This window comes from Crocuta crocuta, unplaced genomic scaffold (assembly GCF_008692635.1).
Source record: "Crocuta crocuta isolate KB4526 unplaced genomic scaffold, BGI_CrCroc_1.0 scaffold551, whole genome shotgun sequence".
NCBI lineage: Eukaryota > Metazoa > Chordata > Mammalia > Carnivora > Hyaenidae > Crocuta > Crocuta crocuta.
In genome coordinates this window covers 924,971-946,077 of record NW_027530969.1, presented here as the reverse complement: position 1 = coordinate 946,077, position 21,107 = coordinate 924,971, and the positions used below count along the sequence as shown (strand labels likewise).

Genomic DNA, 21,107 nt, shown 5'->3' with positions numbered 1-21,107 from the left:
TATCGCCCCCGCCAAGCTCCCGTCCTTGGCGCCCCGAGCTTTCTGGCTTCCTTTCCCGCCCTGGGGCGAGCTCGGCCTCTAGCGGAGAAGCCTATTCCTGAGCCAGGCCTGGAAAAACAACAGCAAAAAACTTTGGCTAGGTTTGCGGCTCAGTGAAAAAAGGCAAACACTCAAGTTTGGTTCGGGGCTGCAGCCGCCGGTTCCGATTTTGGGGTGGGGGTTGGGGGAGGTGTCACAACTCGGTCAGGTTCAAGTGCGCATGTGCGCGAGGAGTCGCTCGGGCACTTATTGAGCGCCCACTGTCTACGAGCGGTCGGTGGTGTGTATCCCGGGCGCGCGGTGNGCCCGCCGCGGGCGCTCGCAGAGGAACCCCCTCCCCAACTTTGAGCGGTTGTCCGGAGTCGCCTCTCGGACGGAGACTGACCTGCCCCCTCCCTGACCCTTTCCGGCTGGGCCGCCAGCCCAACCCTCCCGGCGCCCCGCGCGTTCCTGCCCAATCCACCAAGCGAGCTAGCGAGGAGCGGGCGAGAGCCGGGCTCCGGGACGCGCGCCGCGACACACCCTCCACCTCGGGGGCTGTCCCCTTCCCTTTCTGTCCCCTTTTGTCCACCCCCACTTCCTTACACGAGGTTTAACCCTGCCTCTCCTCACCGGTGGCCCCTGGCCCTCCTTGGAACTGGCACTGTGGGCAAGTGGGGTGCTCGGGTGGGGGCCTGGGCTGGGAGTTTGTCATGTGCAAACAATTTCAAAGGCAGAATTTTCTTCCCTGTCTTGGAGTTCAGGGCTCAGCGCCTTCTCTTTAGGATTGACTCAGAAATCTAAAGAAGCCCACCTGCCAGGCGGCGGGGGGGTGCCACCGCTTGTTTGATATCAGGCTGTCCTGGGCAGTTTTCGGGAGCTTTGGAACATTTCCACCAGGCAGGCGTTTTCATGATGTCAGGCCGCCAGGCGCAGGGTTACGCACAGGCCACCACTATCTTTTTTATACTCCTCTTTCTAGAAAAGTGTCTCTGGTGCAGTTTGCTTGAAAGTGAGTGATCAACAGGTATTGAAGGTTTTTTTGACGCCCTCCTAAGGTGTTGTGTAAACAGAGGTTCCGGGTCTCAAGGAACTTGAAACACAGGGGAGCATGGCAATTAAGTTAAACTCTACAGGTACTTTTGAGGGCTGCTGTGTTCTCAACACTATGCCAGGCTCTCAAGGAGTGATGATAAGATTCACACAAGAAATCTAAGGCCTCAGAAATTGCATTGACCAGGTGGAAGTATTTGAGAGCTCAAATTCAAATTAATGTGCTATGGCTACCTAAGTCACTGTAAATGCTGGGGGTGGGAGGAGGAATATCGAAGGAAAATTTAGAGTTGGGGAATGGATTTATGCTACTAACTTATGAAATAAGTCAGGCACTTGGAGAGAAACTCACTGGCCAAGGGACAAAGGCAAGAGAGGGAGAAATAACAGGTGCCAGAGGTAGCAGAGGTACTGCCAGGGGAGAATAGGTTCAGTTATCTCAGTGAGGGAGGATACAAAGGATTCAGATGATTCCTTCCAGGGCTTACAGTCTCAGGCAAGAGACAGAAACACTTGAGCACGTGAAATAAGACCTCAAGATAAGGAACAATTAACTGTCGAATGCAAGGTGTAGAAGAGGTGCTACTGGAGCTCAGAGAAGAGTGCTATGGGCAGGAATCGCCAGGACTTTATTCCTGGAGGATGAGACTCTTGAGATGGGTCATGAGGTGCGATTGAACATGGCTTTCCTGAGAGACAGGAGGTGGGGTTGGCCAGACCAGGGAACGTTTCCTGAGCAGGAGATAAAGATGGAGAGGAACAATGGTTAGGATTGTGAAAGTCCTAGAAAGTCAGGCTGGGGAATTGCACTTTACCCTGTGTGTGCTGGGGAGGCATTAAAGGTTTTTAAGCCAGAGTGACGTAACGGGAAGGTATTTGGAAACATTTAAAAAGTAATGTTAGGAGACAAATCGGTAGACTTACAGTTGTGGAGTGCTCAGAATTTGGACTGGAGTAACGAAATGGAAAAGAGGGTGGATTTTAGAAGCATTACTGTTGAAATAATCTGTTGACAGGGGCAGGGTAAAGGAAGGAGATGAATGGAAATTAATTCTTTGTGGAAATTGATTACACGCCAGGGCCTTGGAACTGCTGTAGTTGGTAACTTGAGAAATCGGAAATGTGTATTTTGGAGAGAAGCAATTGACACTCGGGCTGCAGAGATTTCCTGTATTTGCCAGGACATCTAAAAACATAGGTGTCCTGCAAGCCATGGAAGCTCTGGGATTGGTGGGAAACCAGGCTGCCCGAGCTGGGGGAGGAAGGCCCTCAGGGGTGGGGGGTGGGGCATCGTCTTGGTCATAGCAGTAGAGGATGCTAGTGAGTGGAACTGAGGGTCTGAACTGGAAGACTGAGCTGTATTGCCATTCCTATGACATTGCCAGGTCCTGAACCTGAAGTTGGCAGAGCAACTTGGGATTGGAGATTTGAGGGAAGAATGGTATTTGCTAAACACATAAATTGCTGGGTTTTGAAACAAGTTGAATTTTGCTCTCCACTGAGACCTTTAGGCTAGTATAGTCCTGGTGTCCCTTCCCAGGTGTGGGGGGGGGGAGAGGGGGGGTACAGGGAAGCAACAAGATGGAGGACCAGCAAGATGACCAGCAAGAAGCAAGGAGGAAATTTGGGGCTCAGGGATACTGCCTTTCCCAGGGCTGGGTCTGTCTTAACCTGTGCCATTACCAGTTCCTCGAGGAACCTGCAGTGGGGAGCTGGCTGGTTCCGGTTTTTTCCTGAGCTCTGAATTCTGCTTTCTTGTTGCAAGGATGACTTAGGGTGATTTGCTGAACAAATTCCCCAAGCTTCAACTTGCAACATCTGAGGGCTGGTGAATTTGAAAGATGATTGCAGAAAGTTGCAGAATGGAGTGAAGAATATTATTGTAGTTCCTTAGCCTCATGTTTCTCTGAAATGCAGGATCCGTGAACTAGCAGGGGAAGCTGACTTGGGTGGGGAGAGGTGTCCATTGGATATTTTTTCTTTATACGGAATATATGACTGTCAAAATTTCATAGAGCAGTGTTTGAACTAATTTATCACTTAAAGAATAGTGTGTTTTGACTGTGACCTACGTACATTAAGAAATAAAATTTACATCAGGACCTAGGTATACTAAATCATGTATGTAAAAATCTTAAGTTCATGAAGCACTACCTTCTTTTGTGTGGTGCAATCTCCTTTGGTACTTTTATTTGCTATTCTTTTATTTTTCATTTAAAAATGCTTATTGTCTCCCACTAAGATGACTTAACTGCTCTGTGGGGGACGTAACCCATGGTTTGAAAAACAGTTACGGAGAGTTTTCTCATCTAGTAAGTATTTACTAAGCTGCTCAGGTGCAGGGCTCCCCTTACTGGTGCTGTAAGTGGAAGGAAGCAGGAGGAAGAGATTGAATGTTTACAGGCTAGTTGGAGAGATAAGATATACCTGTGATTGAGGAGCAAGGCAAGATGATTAAATGCCAGAGTGAAACATAAGTACCTGTACGGCTCATAGGAGGGGGCAGGCAGCTTGTGTGAGAGTGGCTTGGGAAAACTTTTGTGAATAGGGAAGGGAGTCTGGGATGACCTCTTTGGGGTGTCTTGTGGTGCCGCCCAGGTAGGAGGGTGTGTAACATGGACAGAGGCTTGAAGTTAGGATGTGTACAGTGTGTGTAAGAGTGAATAAAAGAGGGTTTTCTTGTTGGAGAGTGGGGGGAAACCAGTCTGGAAAGGTGAGTTACAATCAAAGTGTAGGGGTTATAAACCAGTGACCCAAAGAATGTATTCTGCCTACAGAAGTGTTATAATTTGGAGTACTCAAAGGTTTTGTAAAATTGGGAACAATCCAGAAAACCTCTGGATTTGGGACTCTATTAAAGAAGCAGACCAGGCAGTGAGTAGAGGCTGCCTCCTGTGCACGGGAGATGGGCCCCGTGGTCGCAGTTGTCATCGTCCTTGGACTCCCTGTCACATCAGTGCAGCCGCTTTACACTCCCTGTTGAGTCTTGCAGGCCTTCGTGTTTGCGACCTGATCTTTCAAGAGGCTTAAATGCCAACCTGGGGGAATTTGGAAGGGCTGTCCAGGTTCTGGATGGCCACTGGCAGATTTGGGTAGGAGTGTGACATGATGGAATCTGAGAGATTTGTGTGCAAGTGATTTGTTTTAGGCAAGTCAACAGTACTTTCTGAGTTGCTGCTGGCTAGGACTTTGAAATATTTTTCTGATGATTGGAATGGTACTAATTAGAAAAGGCTTTGGGCTGTATTCTCTATCGTGAGGCCAGTTTTAGTGACCCCCAGATCTCTCAGACCCTCCTATTTTCTCCTTCTGTCTGGCTTGGTTGGATGGTGGCTCCTGGCACGTGTACTCTGAGAATGATGTTGGGGTAATTGGTGAGATGTGAGTCACAACTGTCAGGTGCCATATAACATTAGATTCTCAGGATCTTTGGTTATGTGAGTCAGTAATAAGGAACAGCAAAGAGAGGGGCTGTTTCGTTTCTGATTTCCTTACTCCTAGGATTACCCCAGGGGGTGGGCCTCTAGGATCCAGAAATTCATAATCCAGTATTCAAAATGGCCACAAAAACATTGGTTCAAACTCACTCAGGCTTTAGTGCAAATGACCCCTGAAAACTAGTCTTATTTTGGGATGAGCTGAAGTGAGTAAATCCAGGTCTCTGTGGTCTAGAGACAGTTTGGTTTACCCTAGAAGTCTGTAGCCACCAGTGGTTCAGAACATTTCCCCAGCTAAGCTACAGGTGAGGACGACCAAACGGTAGTCACCCTGCTTACTAAAAATATTGTTGTTATAACATTAACAGAAGTCAAAGCTGAAGTGTTCTTTGCTTCTCAAAAATGTGTTTTAAGGATGTGGCTCTAGGACATGAAGATAACCAGAAGTCAGCCTAACGGTATCGAACTGAACCCGTTTGCTGTCTTATATGGTGGCTCGGTTACTAGAACAGAGAAATGAGGCAGTAGCTATGGTGCACTGTGGCTTTAGTAAAGTTTCTTAAGATATCATGGTCCGTATTAAATAAGTCATAGAATGTGCTCGTTGGTGTTATTAATTTGACAGTCATATGCAAAATCAGTTAATGAGTGGCACTGAGTCAGCCTGGAAGGGGGGTCTGAAAATGAGTGTCACAGGGTTCTATTCTTGACCTTGAGCTGTTCACCATTTTTTCCAGTGTTGCGGATGGCGATACTGAAGCTGTGTTTGTCAGCTTTGCTGATGGCACAGAGGTGGCACAGATTGCTTATTTAGTAGGTAAATCAAGGTTCACTTTCATTCAGCATGAAGGCCCAAATTAAAACAGAAATTCAATAAGGGATAAATATATAAAGTCTGATGTCGTTTTAAAAATTTGAATTGTATGGGGCGCCTGGGTGGCTCAGTTGGTTAGGCATCCGACTTTGGTTCAGGTGGTGATCTCGTGGTCCGTGTGTTCGAGCCCCGCATCAGGCTCTGTGCTGACAGCTCAGAGCCTGGAGCCTGCTTTAGATTCTGTCTCCCTCTCTCTCTGCCCTTCCCTCACTCATGATCTATCTCTCAAAAATAAATAAATGTTAAAAAAAATAATAAAATAAAATTTGAATTGTCATGTATTAAGATGTTCATACATTCTGTTAAGTTCATTCTACTTCTAGAGGTACAGCTAAGACCAAATCCAAAATGTAGATGATGTTTTATGCACAGAGATTATTCAAAGGTTTTTATTTTTTTAAACTGGAGTGAAGAATTAGAAATAGCCTAAATATCCAGTGGTGTGAGTGGGCTGGAAGTCATCTATAAGTGATTCTGATGAATATGTCTTTATAATGGAATATTATGATACCATTAAAAATAATGTTTAGAAATAGCTTTAAAATAACATGGACAAATGTTTCTGCTAAAAATTAAGGTATATCTACAATATGATTTCAAATCTTAGAGACAAAGTACGTAGAAAATGTCTGGAAATGGGGTGCCTGGGTGGCTCAGTTGGTCAAGTGTCTGACTTTGACTCAGGTCATGATTTCACAGTGTGAGTTCAAGCCCGGTATCAGGCTCTGTGCTGACAGCTCAGAACCTACAGCCTGCTTTGGATTCCCTGTCTCCCTCTCTCTCTGCTCTTCTCTCACTCACACTCTCTCTGTGTGTCTCTGTCTCAAAAATAAATAAACTAAAGAATTAAAAAAAAGAGAAAATGGCTGGAAGTAAATATATTAATAATTCTGATACCAAAATATTAACACTGGATAGATGGATGGAGTTAAGTATTTATTTTTACATTTTACATTTATTATTTATACATACTATAATGTGTATTTATAACATAATGGGGGGAAACTGCTATATATTTTTCAATGGGTTTACAGCAAAATTGAAAAGGAACAGAGATTTCCCATTTACCCCCTGCCTAGACACATGCATAGCCTTCCCCACCATCAATTTCCCTCCTGAGGAGCACATTTGTTGCAATTGGGGAACCTACTTTGTCCCGTCTAATCACCCAAAGACCATAGTTTACTTTAGGGTTTACTCTTGTACATTCTAGGAGTTTGGACACATGTATAATGACATGTACCCACCATTACAGTATCATACAGAGAGAGAGTACTTTTACTGCCCTAAAGTCCTCTGTGCTTTGCCTATTTACCTGTCCCTTCCTCCAACCCTTGGCAACCTCTTTACTTTTTACTGTGGACAGTTTTGCTTTTACCAGAATGCCATATAGTTGGAATGTAGTCTTTTCAGATTGGCTTCTTTTACTTAGTAATACACAATTAAACTTCCTCTGTGTCTTTTGATAGTTTGATAGCTCATTTCTTTTTAGCATTGAAGACCATTCATTGTCTGGATGTACCACAGGTTGTTTATCCATTCCCTTACTGAAGGGCATCTTGGTTGTTTCCAAGTTGTGGTACTTTTTAGGAGTAAAGCTGCTATAAACATCTGCAGCTGTGTAGGTTTTTGTGTGGACGTAAGTTGTCAACTCCTTTGGATAAATACCAAGGGGTGCGATTGCTGGATTGTATGATAAGAGTATGTTTAGTTTTGTAGGGGACTGTCAAACTGTTTTCCAAAGTGGCTGTACCGTTTTACATTCCCCCCAGCAGTGAATGAGAGCTCCTTTTGTTCTATATCCTCACTCGAATTTGGTGTTGTCATTGCTCTGGATTTTGGGCATTCTGGTAGGTGTGTAGTGGTGTCTTGTTTTAATTCACATTTACCTAGTGACATGTAATGACATCTTTTCATGTGATTTTCTGCCATCTGTAGATCTCCTTGGGTGAGGTGTCTGTTAAGATCTTTCGCCCATTTTTTTTTTAAATCAAGTTGTTGGTTTTCTTACTGTTGAGTTTTAAGAGTCTTTTGTATATTATGGATAATTGTCCTCTATCAGATGTGTCTTTTGCAAGTATGTTTTCCCAGTATGTGTTTGTCTTTTCATTCCCTTGAACACTGATATTAAAAAAGAAAAAACAAAAACAAAAAAACGCAACATTTTATTGTTCAAGAACAGGATAGGGTGAGGGTAGATGGTTTATTCAGTGACTCATCTTGAGTACCTACCTACTATGTGTCAAGCGGTGGATTAGGCACTGGAGTCACAAAATAAGACTCAGTCCCTGATCTGAAGTTGATGATCTGATTGAAAGAAGGAGATCAACCCACGAATAGACAGGCACACGGTAGCCTGGGTGATACCCCAGGCATGCCGAAGAAGCAAAGCATGTGGGGTAAAAAGTTTTGAGATTGTTCTGTTGTTCATGCTTTAATGTGAGCCCTGAGTGGGATGAGGTTTTTAAAAAATTGAAACTAGTTCATAACTGGATTAGAAATTCATTGTTCCAACCACAGGATCTCATTTTAGAGACCTCTACTGGTCATTTGACATTTGGGCTATGAGGGGGTGGGAGAGGCATGATTTAAAGGAAACATGAACAAGAAAGACTTTATCCCCAGGAAGGACGCTAGGATGAAGCAGGATCAGGAATGATTAGAGTGAGGACACTATGGGGTGGGTACACAATAGTGCTTTTGAGTGTTTTCATGTATTAGCAGGTATAGGAAAGAGTAGATTTACTCATTGTTGCTCCTGGTGTTCTATCCATATGACCAATGGATAGAACAGTTGGTATAGCCTTTCTAGTTTCAGATTTCTTATCTGTAGGATGATTATACATTATAGGATTCTTTATCTGTAGAATAATTACACCGAGGTTGATGAGCCCTCAGTTTCCTTTAACCCTAAATACTGGGAGAACAGATTTCAGTTCGGTATGAAAAAGGGTTTTTTTTATCTGGCAGAGCTGTCCAACAATGGAAATGTCTTCCCATGGAATAGTGAGCATCCTGTTGTCAGAGGTATTCAATTTGGGCTGAATGCTGTTGATTAGGGATTCTGTAGAAGAGAAGGACAGGAATTAGGCTGACCTCCAAAGTCCTTTCTAGGTCTTAGGGGCAGGTTATTATGTGACTTGTCAAAGCTGAAAGATAATGTGGAGGAGGGAATATACATACCTTTAGTTGCATAGTATTTGAGTCAGCAGCATCATGTAAGCTCTTTTAAAAATGTTTGTAAGTGGGTCCCTACACTTTTGAGAGACATCTTTGGGGTCATTTTAGAAAGGTTGAGAAGAACCGTTTCAAGTTTGGTCAGGGTTGTGGCCCCAGGGCTGCTGAAAATGGAATTTGTGGCAGTGGGGTGGAAGTGGCAAATACTAATAAAATAGATTAACATGTAGAAGACCAATGTGTTTATTGGCCAGTTTTATTTGGTAATAATGAATGAATCGAGATGGGGTCCTTTAATTGAATGCTGGGTTCTCTGCTTAGCTGTGGAGGACCTGGAGTGCCCTTGACCATCTCCTTCCTATTTCATTTCCCACACTGCACATTTATATCACCAGGTATAGCATGTTAAACACCATCCTGACACCAGGCATTACACTGAGCCTCATGATGGCTCTGTAGGTTTAGGGACAAAGAGAACAAGAGATGGATAAATTTAAAGAAACTCTGGAGTGGGATTTTCCAGGAAGGCACATACTTGGTTTATATCAGACAATAAGTTTGTGGTTTGAGTTAAAAATGTTTACTTTTTTGGGGGTCCCTGGGTGGCTCAGTCGGTTAAGTGTCTGATTTCATCTCAGGTCATGATCTCACAGTCTGTGAGTTCAAGCCCCGAGTCAGACTCTGTTAACAGCTCAGAGCCTGGAGCCTGCTTCAGAGTCTGTGTCTCCCTCTTTCTCTGCCCTTCCTCCACTCGCATTCTCTCTCTCAAAAATAAAATAAAAACATTAAAAAATTAAAATGTTTACTTTTTCATTTTTATTTATAGCTTACACATAGAAAATTTGATTTAGTTTAATTTTGTCTAAATTTTACTTAAATATATGGTTTGTTTAGAATCCACTCTGATTATTTAAAGTTTTTAGATTCCTGATATTTTTGGATTACTTTTTTTGTTGTTGGGGGGCACTGTTAGGGCTAAATCCCATAGCAGAAGTTTCTTAGAAGGCTCTGCAGAGAGACGGGAGGTTTATTTCATCTTTGGAGAATATCACAAGATGATTTCTGCCAGCCATTGTCCATCTTGACATTTTGGCACCTGAAAAATCCGTATTTGGCAAGAAAGTGCTCTCCATACACGGAGTAAAGGAATTTGGGGTACACAAAATAGGGAACAGCAACTTTAGCTACATGTAGGAAACATAGGCAGAACTTGATTATTCAGAACTAAAGTTAGAAATGTTTGTGCACTTAAAGTGCCCAGGTCTCCTTTACCTCAGTATCATTTGGGGCTCACAGTGTACAGCACATCAGCTGTGCTCATTGAATTGCTGTGAACCAGTTCCTTGGGCCACATATAGGAGGCATGGGAACTACTCAGACTATCATACGCTTTTTATTTTTTAAAGCAAAGTATGATAAGAAATAACCGTTCACAGCCTTTTTTGTTCTCTGAGTATTGGGAAGCCATAAAACTCTTAAAGTAAAAACAACCACATTCAGTCTCTGGTTTCTTTCTTTCTTTCTTTCTTTCTTTCTTTTTTTTTTCCCCAAAGTGCTGGCGGAATGAAAAATTCCCTCTCCTCTTTCTATTTTTCTTCTGTTGCAAATGAATTGCTCTTGGTGTGCCGTTCTTAAATTCATGTGTCCTCTATCCATTTTAATCTTGTTATCTATTTTTATGATGACTGTCGCCATGGTACTCGAGCTCTTTACATAGCACAACAGAGATTTCAGATGTCTGATAGGACAGCTCAAAGTTCTGCTGCAGCCAGCAGAGAAACAGTGTTTGAGTAGCTTTTTTTTTTAATTGTATAATTTGCATACAGTGGAATGCTTAGATCTTAAGTGTGCTTTTAAGTCAGTTTTGACAAATGCATTTTGAGACAGGACATTTCCATCAACCCAGATATGTTCCTTATGACCATTTCCACATGATCCTCCCCCGCAACCAGAAGTATTTCAGCTCTCATTTCTGTCATCCTCGGTTAGTTTTGCCTTAGTAGGATCTTAATATTAAAATGTGTTTCTGAGTAGTGCTTTGAAAAGGTAGAGGAGTATGTTAGAAAATCAGTATTCTATATGGTTAGGTGGCCCTTGTAATAAGTAAATAATTTTTGGCACTTGTGTGCGGTGGCATTCAGATTCCTTCTCATTAATCCAAGGCATCCAGATTAATGTCAGGAATTCTGATTCCCAGGTAGGTCTGAGGCACAGCCAGCCCAGTGTATGATACATGTGGTTGGGCAAGGGCTCCCATTAGTGGTGAGTGTGTTTAGTTGGTTGTGCCTGGGAGAGCTAGAACACTCAGCTAGAAGAACTGGAATTGCTCCTAGGACATGCCCTTGGATTACCCAGAAAGCCCGCTGACATACTTTATATCTTCTGTCTCTTCCTTGAACTAGCATATACATTTAAGGATTCACAGAGTTGTAATACTGTAACAAGATCCATGTTGCAAAGCCCACTGTCTGCACTGCTGAGCGCTCAGCCTCCTGGAAAGCATGTGTCAGATTCAGATAGACATTGCCCCCAACACATTATTAAAATGTATTGAACAGGGTCAGTTTCTTTCTTTTTAAAAAACTTAAATGGCTAAATGAAACTTTCATTACAAAAGTAGTACATGGATACATTCTCTGTTGGAAAAGAAAACAATGCAAACCTTCCAGAGGAAACAAAATCTTCCTTGACAACCACTCCCAATCCCAGTCCTTCTCCAGAAGTTAACCACTGTTAGGAGTTTGTTGGTGTCCAGATGCTTTCCATACTTGGGTTTATACCTATAGAACTTAAAACAAGTTAAGTGTATTGCACTGCGAGCGCTGTACTGTTGCTCTCCTGTCTCCCACAACAGAGCATCTTGGTGATCCTGTCCCTATGTATATCTGGGACTTTTTGATTTTGTCTAATTCCTGCATGGCCTTCTTGAGAACCTTCCTAAGTGATGGACATTTATTTCTAAATCTTCTACTGTTACAAAACCTGTTATAATAAATTCCACTGCACATGTCTCTTTGCAACACAGGTGAGTGTTTTCTAGGGTAGAGAAAGAGCAAGTGCTCTAGGCACTCCAATTTGAAATTTTTTTTTTAAATTTTTTTAATGTTTTTATTTATTTCTAGGAGAGAGAGAGAGACAGCATGAGCAGGGGAGGGTCAGAGAGAGAGGGAGTCACAGACTGAAACAGGCTCCAGGCTCTGAGCTGGCAGTCAGCACAGAGCCCGACGCGGGGCTCGAACCCACGAACCGCGAGATCATGACCTAAGCGAAAGTTGGACGCTTAACCGACTAAGCCACCCAGGCGCCCCTCCAATTTGAAATCTTAAGGAAGATACATTACAAGGTTAGTTACTAGCTTAGACTTAATGTAGGCCAGGGAATACTTGAAGCATGCTCACACATGAAGCAAATCTTTCCTTCTTTCCTTCCTTCCTTCCTTCCTTCCTTCCTTCCTTCCTTCCTTCCTTCCCCTCCCTCTCTTTCTTTTTTTTTTTCTTTTTTCTTTAGTTAATGTATTACTTATTTCTCAGAGAGACAGACAGACAGCATGAACAGGGGAGGGTCAGAGAGAGGGAGACACAGAATCCAAAACAGGCTCCAGGCTCTGAACTGACTGTCAGCACAGAGCCCGACATGGGGCTCAAACCCACGAACTGTGAGATCATGATCTGAGCTGAAGTCAGATGCCCAACCAACTGAGCCACCTAGGCATCCCCCTCCCTCTTTCTTGTTGACACACAATGTTATATTAGTTTCAGGTATACAACATAGTGATTCAACAATTCTAAACCACAAGTGTAGCTACCATCTGTCACCATGCAACTCTCTTACAATACCATTGATTGTATTCCCTATGCTGTGCTTTTCATCCCCATGCCTTACTCATTCCATGACTGGAAGCCTATACCTCTCACTCCCCTTCATCCATTTTGGCTGTCCCCTCACCCTCATCCCCTCTGGCAACCATCAGTTCTCTATATTTATGAGTCTGATTCTGCTTTTTTATTTGCTTTGTTTTATAGATTTCACATATGAATGAAATCATACAGTATTTGTCTTTCTCTGACTTATTTCACATAGTGTAATATCCTCTAGGTCCATCCATGTTGTTGCAAGTGGCAAGATCTCTTTTTTTTTTTTTTTTGTGGCTGGGTAATATTCCATTCTATATATACCCTGCATCTTACTTATCCATCCATGGACACCGGGTTGCTTCCATATCTTGGCTGTTGTAAATAATGCTTCCGTAAACATAAGGATGCATATACCTTTTCAAATTAGTATTTTTATTTTCTTTTCAGTAGTGGAATCATATGGCATTTCTGTTCTTTTAACATTTTTTTAATTTCTGAGAGAGAGAGAGAGAGACAGCGTGATCAGGGGAAGGTCAGAGAGAGAGGGAGATACAAAATCTGAAGCAGGCTTCAGGCTCTGAGCTGGCTGTCAGCACCTGGGGCTTGAACCCACGAACTGCGAGATCATGACCTGAGCCGAAGTCAGACGCTTAACTGACTGAGCCACCTAGGCGCCCCTGGCATTTCTATTTTTAATACTAGAAATACTAGAAATATTTATATATTTGTTTAAGTATTATAAATTAAATAAATGTCTTAACTCCATACTGTTTTCACACTGGCTGCACCAATTTGCATTCCCACCAGCAGTGCATGAGAGTTCTTTTTTCATTACAACCTCACCAATCCTTGTGATTTCTTTTTTTAATTTTAAAATTCTTAAAATTTCTTTTTGAGTTTAGCCATTCTGATAGGTGTAAGGTGATTTCTCATTGTGCTTTTGATTTGCTTTTCCCTGATAATTAGTGATGTGCAGCATTGTTTCATGTGTTTCTTGGCCATCTTTATGTCTTCTTGGAGAAATATCTATTCAGTTTCTCTGCCCATTTTTAATTGGATTATTTATTTTTTTGGTATTGAGTTGTATAATTTCTTCATATATTTTGGATAGTAACCCCTTATTGAATATACTATTTGCAGATAAATTCTCCCATTCACTAGAGTTGGCTTTTTATTTTGTTGATGGTTTCCTTTATTGTGCAAAAACATTTATTTTGATGAAGTTCCAATACTTTATTTTTTGCTTTTGTTTCTCTTGCCTTAGAAGGCAAGTCTAGAAAAATGTTGCTAAGGCCAATGTCAAAGAAGGTACTGCCCATGTTCTCCTCTAGGATTTTCATGGTTTCAGTTCTCACATTTAGCTTTTGATCCATTTTCGGTTTCTTTTTGTGTATGGTGTAAGCAAGTGGTCATTCTTTCACGTGTAGCTGTTCCATTTTCCCAGCACTATGTATTGAAGAGACTGTCTTTTCCCCGTTGTGTATTCTTGCCTCCCTTGTCATAGATTAATTGGTCATATAAGCATGGGTTTATTTCTGGACCTATTCTGTGCTTTTGATCCATGTGTCTGTTTTTGTGCCAGTACCATACTGTTTTGTGTATGGTAGCTTTGTAGCATATCTTGGAGTTTGGCATTATGATACACCCAGACTTGTTCTTCTTTCTCAAGATGGGTTTGGCCATTCTGGGCCTTTTGTGGTTCCTCAGAAATTTAAGTATTGTTTGTTTTAATTCTGTGAAAATTGCTATTTTGGGTTTGCTTCAAATCTGTAGATTGCTTTGGGTAGTATGGACATTTTAATAACATTAATTCTTCTAATCCATGAGCATGTGTCATCATTAATTCCTTTCACTGATGTTTTAAAGTTTGCAGTGTACATGTCTTTCACCTCCTTGGTTAAGTTCATGCAAAGGTATTTTATTCTTTTTGGTGTGGTTGTAAATGGAATTGTTTTCCTAATTTTTCTCTCTGCTATTTTATTAGTTTGTAGAAATACAACTGATTTCTGGGTATTAATTTTGTGTCCTGCAACTGTATTGAAATCATTTATAACTTCTAATAGTTTTTTGGTGGGGCTTTTACTGTTTTCTATGTATAGTATTATGTCATTTGCAGATAGTGACACTTTAACTTCTTTACCAATTTGGATGCCTTTTTTCCCCTGTCTCATGTCTGATCACTCTGGCCAGGATGAAGCAATTGTTTTCTAAGACGAGGGCAGGATTTAAGGGATTTAGGTAGTGCTAGATGTGTGCCCCCTGCGAGCCATGGCTGATTGGTCAGAAGGGTTGGTGTTGGCAAGAGCGCCTCTGAGCCCCATGGTCCATTGTCTTTGGTCTCCCCAAGGACTTTGGTCTGCATGTTGGTTGTGGTTACGTGGAGAAGAATCACCGGATGATAAGCAGCACACTGAGGATCCTGGATGCTAAATTCTAAATCCGGTTAATTTCCTAACAGGAGACCTTTAATGCATCTGTAATTCTTTTCCATGACATCTTTAGAATACAAAGTGTGGCTTAAATGCTAAAGCCAAGGGTGAGGCACATTTGCAAGCATTTTAGTGTTCTTAAAAAAAAATGTAGAACACTGTCATGTTACTTTTATTAACAGTTTCATTTTATTTGGAGAAGGATGATGTGTGTCTCTCTGTATTTGCCCTTCTTGCCATCATCTCTAGATTTCTGAGAACTCCTAGAAATCATGAAAATTCATCATGTCAGGCCAAGTCCTTGCCTTTAGGAGCCAATTTGGCAAGGGAGGGCTAGGCTGTGTCCCTCTTGAAGTCATATGCTGGTGCTGCTGGTCACCCTGGTCCTGACCCCAGGGAACTCCACTGTTGCATTAAAACCATTGTCCAAACCCAGTAATGCATTTATATTGCCTTCTTTTGAGGGTATTGGGGCGTCTCCTCCTCTTGTTTCCCTGGAGTGTCAACAGGCATTACCTCTTTGGTCCTTTAGGATTTGGGGACAAAGTTGGCACCCCACCTTATCTCTCCCATTTGATAGATTCTCTCGGGGCCCTTCTGGCCTTGATCTTCCTGGCCTTTTTAGCATGCCCTCTCCATCACACCACACAGCCCGTTTAGGCGACTGTCCTCTCCTTTACAATTTCTCTTTTTCTTGGGCAGCAACCAGTGTCCCCACTGTGGATTAGTCTCTAAATTTGTGGGGTGGGGGGTAGTGGGCAGTGCGTTTCTTTTCATTTTTAGTACTCTTAGTGGTGCTGGACAAAACAGTTGGTTTGTTGGTCTTTTGGCCTTTGTGATCACAGTCGGATCTGTAGTGACACAGAGGTCTTTTTATGGGGTTCAGATTGTTGCCCCAGAGCTTTTATATAGTTTTAATTTTAATTTTTTTTCCTTAAATGTATTACATTGCCTCTATCGTTGTTAAAATTTACTGGCTGCTTTCCACCCTATTTGTTCAAAATTTCCCCTGTAATCTTCCCATAAGTTTGGCTCATTGTTACCCAGAGTTTGGTGCCTTATTTCTATTATTATAATTATTATTATTATTTTGGCTATCATTTATTGGGTACTCCACAAGGAAGGGACAATGCTTAGAACTTGAGGTACATTTTTTCATTTTTTTCCTAGGCTTCTCTGTCAGACCAAGGAAATCAGAATCTCTAGGAAGAGGAGTGTGGAGACTTAAAAACCAAGACACTCTTTTTTTCTTTTTAATTTTTTTATTGTTTATTTTTGAGAGAGAGACAGAATGTGAGCTGGGGAGGGGCAGAAAGAAAGTGAGACACAGAATCTGAAACAGGCTCCAGGCTCTGAGCTGTCAGCACAGAGCCTGACAGAGGGCTTGAGCTCACAAACTCTGAGATCATGACCTGAGCCAAAGTCAGACGCTTAACCAACTGAGCCACCCAGGAGCCCCCAAAACCAAGACACTCTTGAAAAAAAGCTGCATTGCTTCCTCAAAGCTCCAAATTATCCTTTGAGTAGGAGCCAGTGTTTTCCTCATTTTATAGGTGAGGAAACTGAGACACTTAGAGATGAGGTAATTTGCCCGAGGTCACATAACTGGGAAGTTCATTTGCAATCCAGTCTCACTGTGTATTCTCTTGCGGGTATTTATAAAAGTGTTAAATAAGAATAATTGTAGTCCTAACCCTGGGCGAGCCCCACACTTGATACTTGGCTATCATAATGCCCATTTCATTTCCTCTTCCAGGCCCAAACCACCAATACCACATTAACCTCTCTGTGACACAAATTTTTACTAACAAGGAGCTTTCAAGAGGCCATTTAGTCTAGACTCTTACTCTTCTTGATGCATAGTTTTCCTGCATAAGAAAGTAGACAGAGCATAGCTTTTGGAATCAGACCTATCTGATTTAATCACATCTCTGTTCTGTCACTTTCTAGCTGTGTGGCCTTGGGCATATTACTTAACCTCTCTGAGTCTCAGCATCTCAATTATAAAAAGGAAAAGATGATGGTACTTGTCTCATGGGATTATCATGAGGGATGAAATGTGATACAGTATATCAAATGCTCAGCAAGTGACTGACCTGTAAATCTTTGGCAGATAATAGCTTTTGGAACATTCCTGAAGGAACATCAGTCTTTGAAATGCTGTTTATTGTATAGAAGATCTCTTCTTTTGCTACTTTATTCTGTAACAGTTCTAATGAAGTGGTTAGACGCACTTTTGTTTTCTTGTGCACATGTCAGTGCCTTTTCCCTCAAAAGGTCCTAGTCCTCTGTTGGCCCTGAACTAAGTATAGTTGACCTGCCAGCCTGATAACAGGGGTGAGACTCCATGTGTGGTGGCCTCCTTGACTGTCCTTGAGGCAGGCAGGAGCTCACCAGTGCTGCGTAACCATGGCCTGTGTGTCTTGGCCTACCAAGCGCTGATTTCATCCTTCACTTCTCTCAAAACTCAGGAGTGAGAGCCATCTGGTCTCTGTGATTGATCCACATTTATTTTGGCACTTTGGCTTAGAACATCCCCACCAGTGAGCTCTCTCTGACCGTGCCATTAGCCTATCCATTTCAGGGGAAACATTCAAGGGTGGACACCCTGATATACTGAGCCAAGACTGGGGTGACTGACCACTCATTCACCAGCTCCCCCATCTCTGTTTCATCTTTGAACTCCTCAGCCCCACAGTTATTGGGGCATGAAGATTCCTTAAACAGCCTTCTTCAGAGAAAGGAACTTCCTTAGCAGTTGTGCTTTGGGTAATCAACCTTGTGCACCGTGTTCATTTTTCACTGTGTATTTAAACAGTCTTCCTTTATGATGTCTGACTTTCTGTTTTCTGGGGAAACGTGTCTGTCTCCCTCACTCTCAAGGCACTCTGCAGATTTAAAAAAAAATAGATTCATAACATACTTTATTTCAATTTAATTAACTTATGTCGAACACTTACAATTTTATCATGTGTATTCATCTAACTTTATGAACTTAATCCTAAGAACCATCTTTTTCTCAGGGTTCAGTGTCAGAGTGCTGGATGTTCTTTGCCTTTTCCTGAAAGAAGCCCATTCTGATTCGTTCATCTAATTATACAGCACAAATATATGAATGTAGCTCCGGAGCATATTAAGGGCTTTTATAAACAAGCGCTTGGATGTGTGATCCAGGTGGGAGCTCAATGAGGCCTATAGTTCTTTAAAAGCAGGGTCTGAAGCTTAGGCTTCATAAGTATTGGGTTCATTGGTAAGAGCCTGGCACATGTGTTGAATATCAGTAGGTTTTTAAAAATGCTGGTGTGTTTGTTCTGGGGTGCTGCTTTCCCTGGGTTTCTGGTGAGTCGGTGCTGAATTGTTTCCCGTGTGGGTTTGCCCCGGTGTGGGCCTGATCCGGATCTGGGACAGAGGCTGGAATCTGGAATCTGAAGCTGAAGTGTCTACAGGAGGCAGGCATTGGAGGTGGCTCAGAGAGGCCAGTCGAATTATGCCTCAGGGAGCTTTGGCAGCAGGCCTTGACCCTGGGCAGGGCACCAACAGTGAGATTTTGGCTTGGAGGACCTGTGTGCAGAGAGCGAAATGAGCAGGGGCCAGGTCATGTGGGAGATGGGCAGGGGCCTGGGCTCTGGCTTTCAACTGCAAGGGCTAAGCTGTCTGGCTTGGTGTTGAACTCTAAGCCCTGATCCCTGGGGTTGATGCATTGTGGCCACCAGGCCTCCAGATGGAATATGCTGGACTTCTCGGTTCCCCTATCTTGCTGAAATCAGTTTTGTTGTTATTTCAGTTAATTAGTGGCTCACATGCGGTCTCCTCCTTGGTTTCCCTCAGAGCCAGTCATTGTACTACTGGCCCTGGTTGCATATCCTTTGCTAATTGCAATTCCCAGATGCCAACTTGACAGTGGCTACCGAGCATTCAGAGTGGCACGTTGTGTTACTTAGCTATCTAGCACTGGCCTGGATGAAGGGAATTAGGGGAAGGAAACACATCTGTTGAGTTTCTTCCTGGTGCTGGGAACTTTTCTCATTTTTCACAGGTGAGGCAGGATATTGAGGTTCCAGGATGGTGACTGAGTGCCACAGGTCTCACAGGTGGAGGTAGACCTGTTCACATCCCTATCTACCATCTGTTCTTTCCCTAGAGAAGTGCCCTCTGCAGGGAGTGTGCCTTGGCTTAGCTTCTCCTGCACAAGCTGGGTGTTCATTTTGATGAGCCAGGTCCAGCCCCTCAGCAGTGTCTAGCTTTCCCCCCTCTCAGCCACGGCATTCCTGGGGGATTGGAAGCATTCCGGTTGGTTATCAGAGGAATGCTTCCCTCTCAGAACATAGCAGAGTCTCCCAGAGGAAGGTGATAGGGTGAGGAGCTGCCCCTCCACCCAAATCTGGAAACAGAAAACATGCATAGTTAATTGGGGAGTGGGAAATAAAGGAAAACTTAGATTAAAAGCTGATCTGTAGAGGCCTGCCACCTCCCTTCTGGCCAGATAGGTCTATAGCCATTGGCCTGTCAGCCATTTTGGTCTTAGAACAAATTCTGGTGTCCAGCTCCTATTTCAGGACTTACATGCTTTCAGCCACTAGAATATTCTGTCATGCCAATATCACTTTTCTTGTGATTTATAGTTTCCAAGAGTATAGCTTCCCATTGGCTTGCATCTTAGACCGGTGCCTCCCCAGTTAATCTTGGATTCCTGAGAGGTATTTGGGTAGCACCTTGATCCCTTTCCTTACCTGTTTGTCTTTCCTGGTTAGGTGTCTCTGAGTTGACCTATCTTGTCTGCATGTGCATGGTTTCTTATGTTTAATTTTGGGGCTCACACTGCTGACTGGCCCCTAGGCCAGGTGGCACCTTTCTTGGGCACCTGAAGCCCCTCTGTGCTCTGATCATCCACCACAGGAGAGGGCTGCTGCCATTTTATTACCTGTTGATTCCCCAGGCAAGGCAGCCGGTGGCTCTCACCCTCTTTACAAGCCTCCCACCTGTATATTTAGCATTGTTGACAAATGCGATTATTATTTTCTCCAGTTTTATTGAGAAATAATTGACCTGTATCACTGCACAAGTCGAAAGCATACAGCATGATGGCTTGATTTACATATTTTGTGAAATGATGATCACAACAGATTCAGCTAATATCTATCTTCTCATATAGATATCATAAAAAGGAAAGAATGAAGAAAAGGAAAAATAATGTTCTTTAGGATTTACTCTCTTAACATCTTGCCTGTAGATCACACAACAGTGTTGGCTCTGGTCATCATGCTGGCCATCACTCATCTTCCCACTGGAAGTTTGTGCCTTCTGACCACCTTCCTCTGATTCTCTCCTTTGCCTGCCTTTGGTAACTACAAGTCTGATCTCTTTTTCTATGAGTTTTTGTTTGCTTGTTTGTCTGTTTTGCCCCCACCCCCTTTTTTTTAGATTCCACATGTAAGTAAGATTATACAGTATATGTCTTTCTCCATGTGTCTCCACTTAGCAAAATGCCTTCAGGGTCTAGCCACGTTGTTGTAAATGGTAGGATTTACTCATTTTTCATGGCTGAATAACATTCCATAGTGTGTATATATATATATATATATATNATTCATCCGTTGCTGGACACTTGGATTGTTTCTATTTCTTAGCTATTGTAAATAATGCTGCTGTGAACATGGTGGGGGCGGTGCAGAGATATCTGTTTGAGTTAAGGTTTTCTGTACGTTTGGGTAAATTCCTAGAAGTGGAATTACTGATATAGTCATGCTGGTTTTAATTTTCGAGGGCCCTCCATACTATTTTCCACAGCAACTGCATTGGTATACATTCCTGCCCACAGAGCACAAGTGCTCCCTTTTCTCCACATCCTGGCTAAACTCATTGTCTTGTGTCTTTTTGATGATGGCTATTCTGACAGGTGTGAGGTGGTATCTCATTGTGGTTTTACTTTGCATTTCCTTGATGATGAGTGACGTTGAGCATCTTTTCATGTATATCTTCTTTGGAGAAATGTCTATTCACGTCCTTTGCTCACTTTTAATTGGGTTATTTGTGGGTTTTGTTGTTGTTTGTTTCTTGCTGTTGAGTTGGATGAGTTCTTTATATGTTTTGGATATTAATCCCTTATCAGATACATGGTTTGCAAGTATTTTTCCCCCCATTCTGTAGATTGTCTTTAGGGAATGTGATTATTCATTCAAATAACTGTTGAATCCAAAATAGTTTTTTCTACTTTAACCACTTTCATGAAAAAAAGGTAGAGAATGCATCCCCCCCCCCCCCCCTC

General features: G+C 42.6%; 1 protein-coding gene across 1 annotated transcript in view; it reads left to right on the top strand.

Moving 5' to 3' along the window:
• The first annotated feature begins 327 nt into the window (after nucleotides 1-327).
• The window catches only part of ZNF395 (zinc finger protein 395), a 40,683-nt gene continuing 19,903 nt past the window's right edge, over nucleotides 328-21,107 (top strand). Inside the window, exon 1 of the mRNA XM_077769736.1 lies at nucleotides 328-339. The gene's annotated coding sequence lies outside the window, so the exon portion shown is untranslated. The remainder of the gene's footprint in view (nucleotides 340-21,107) is intronic.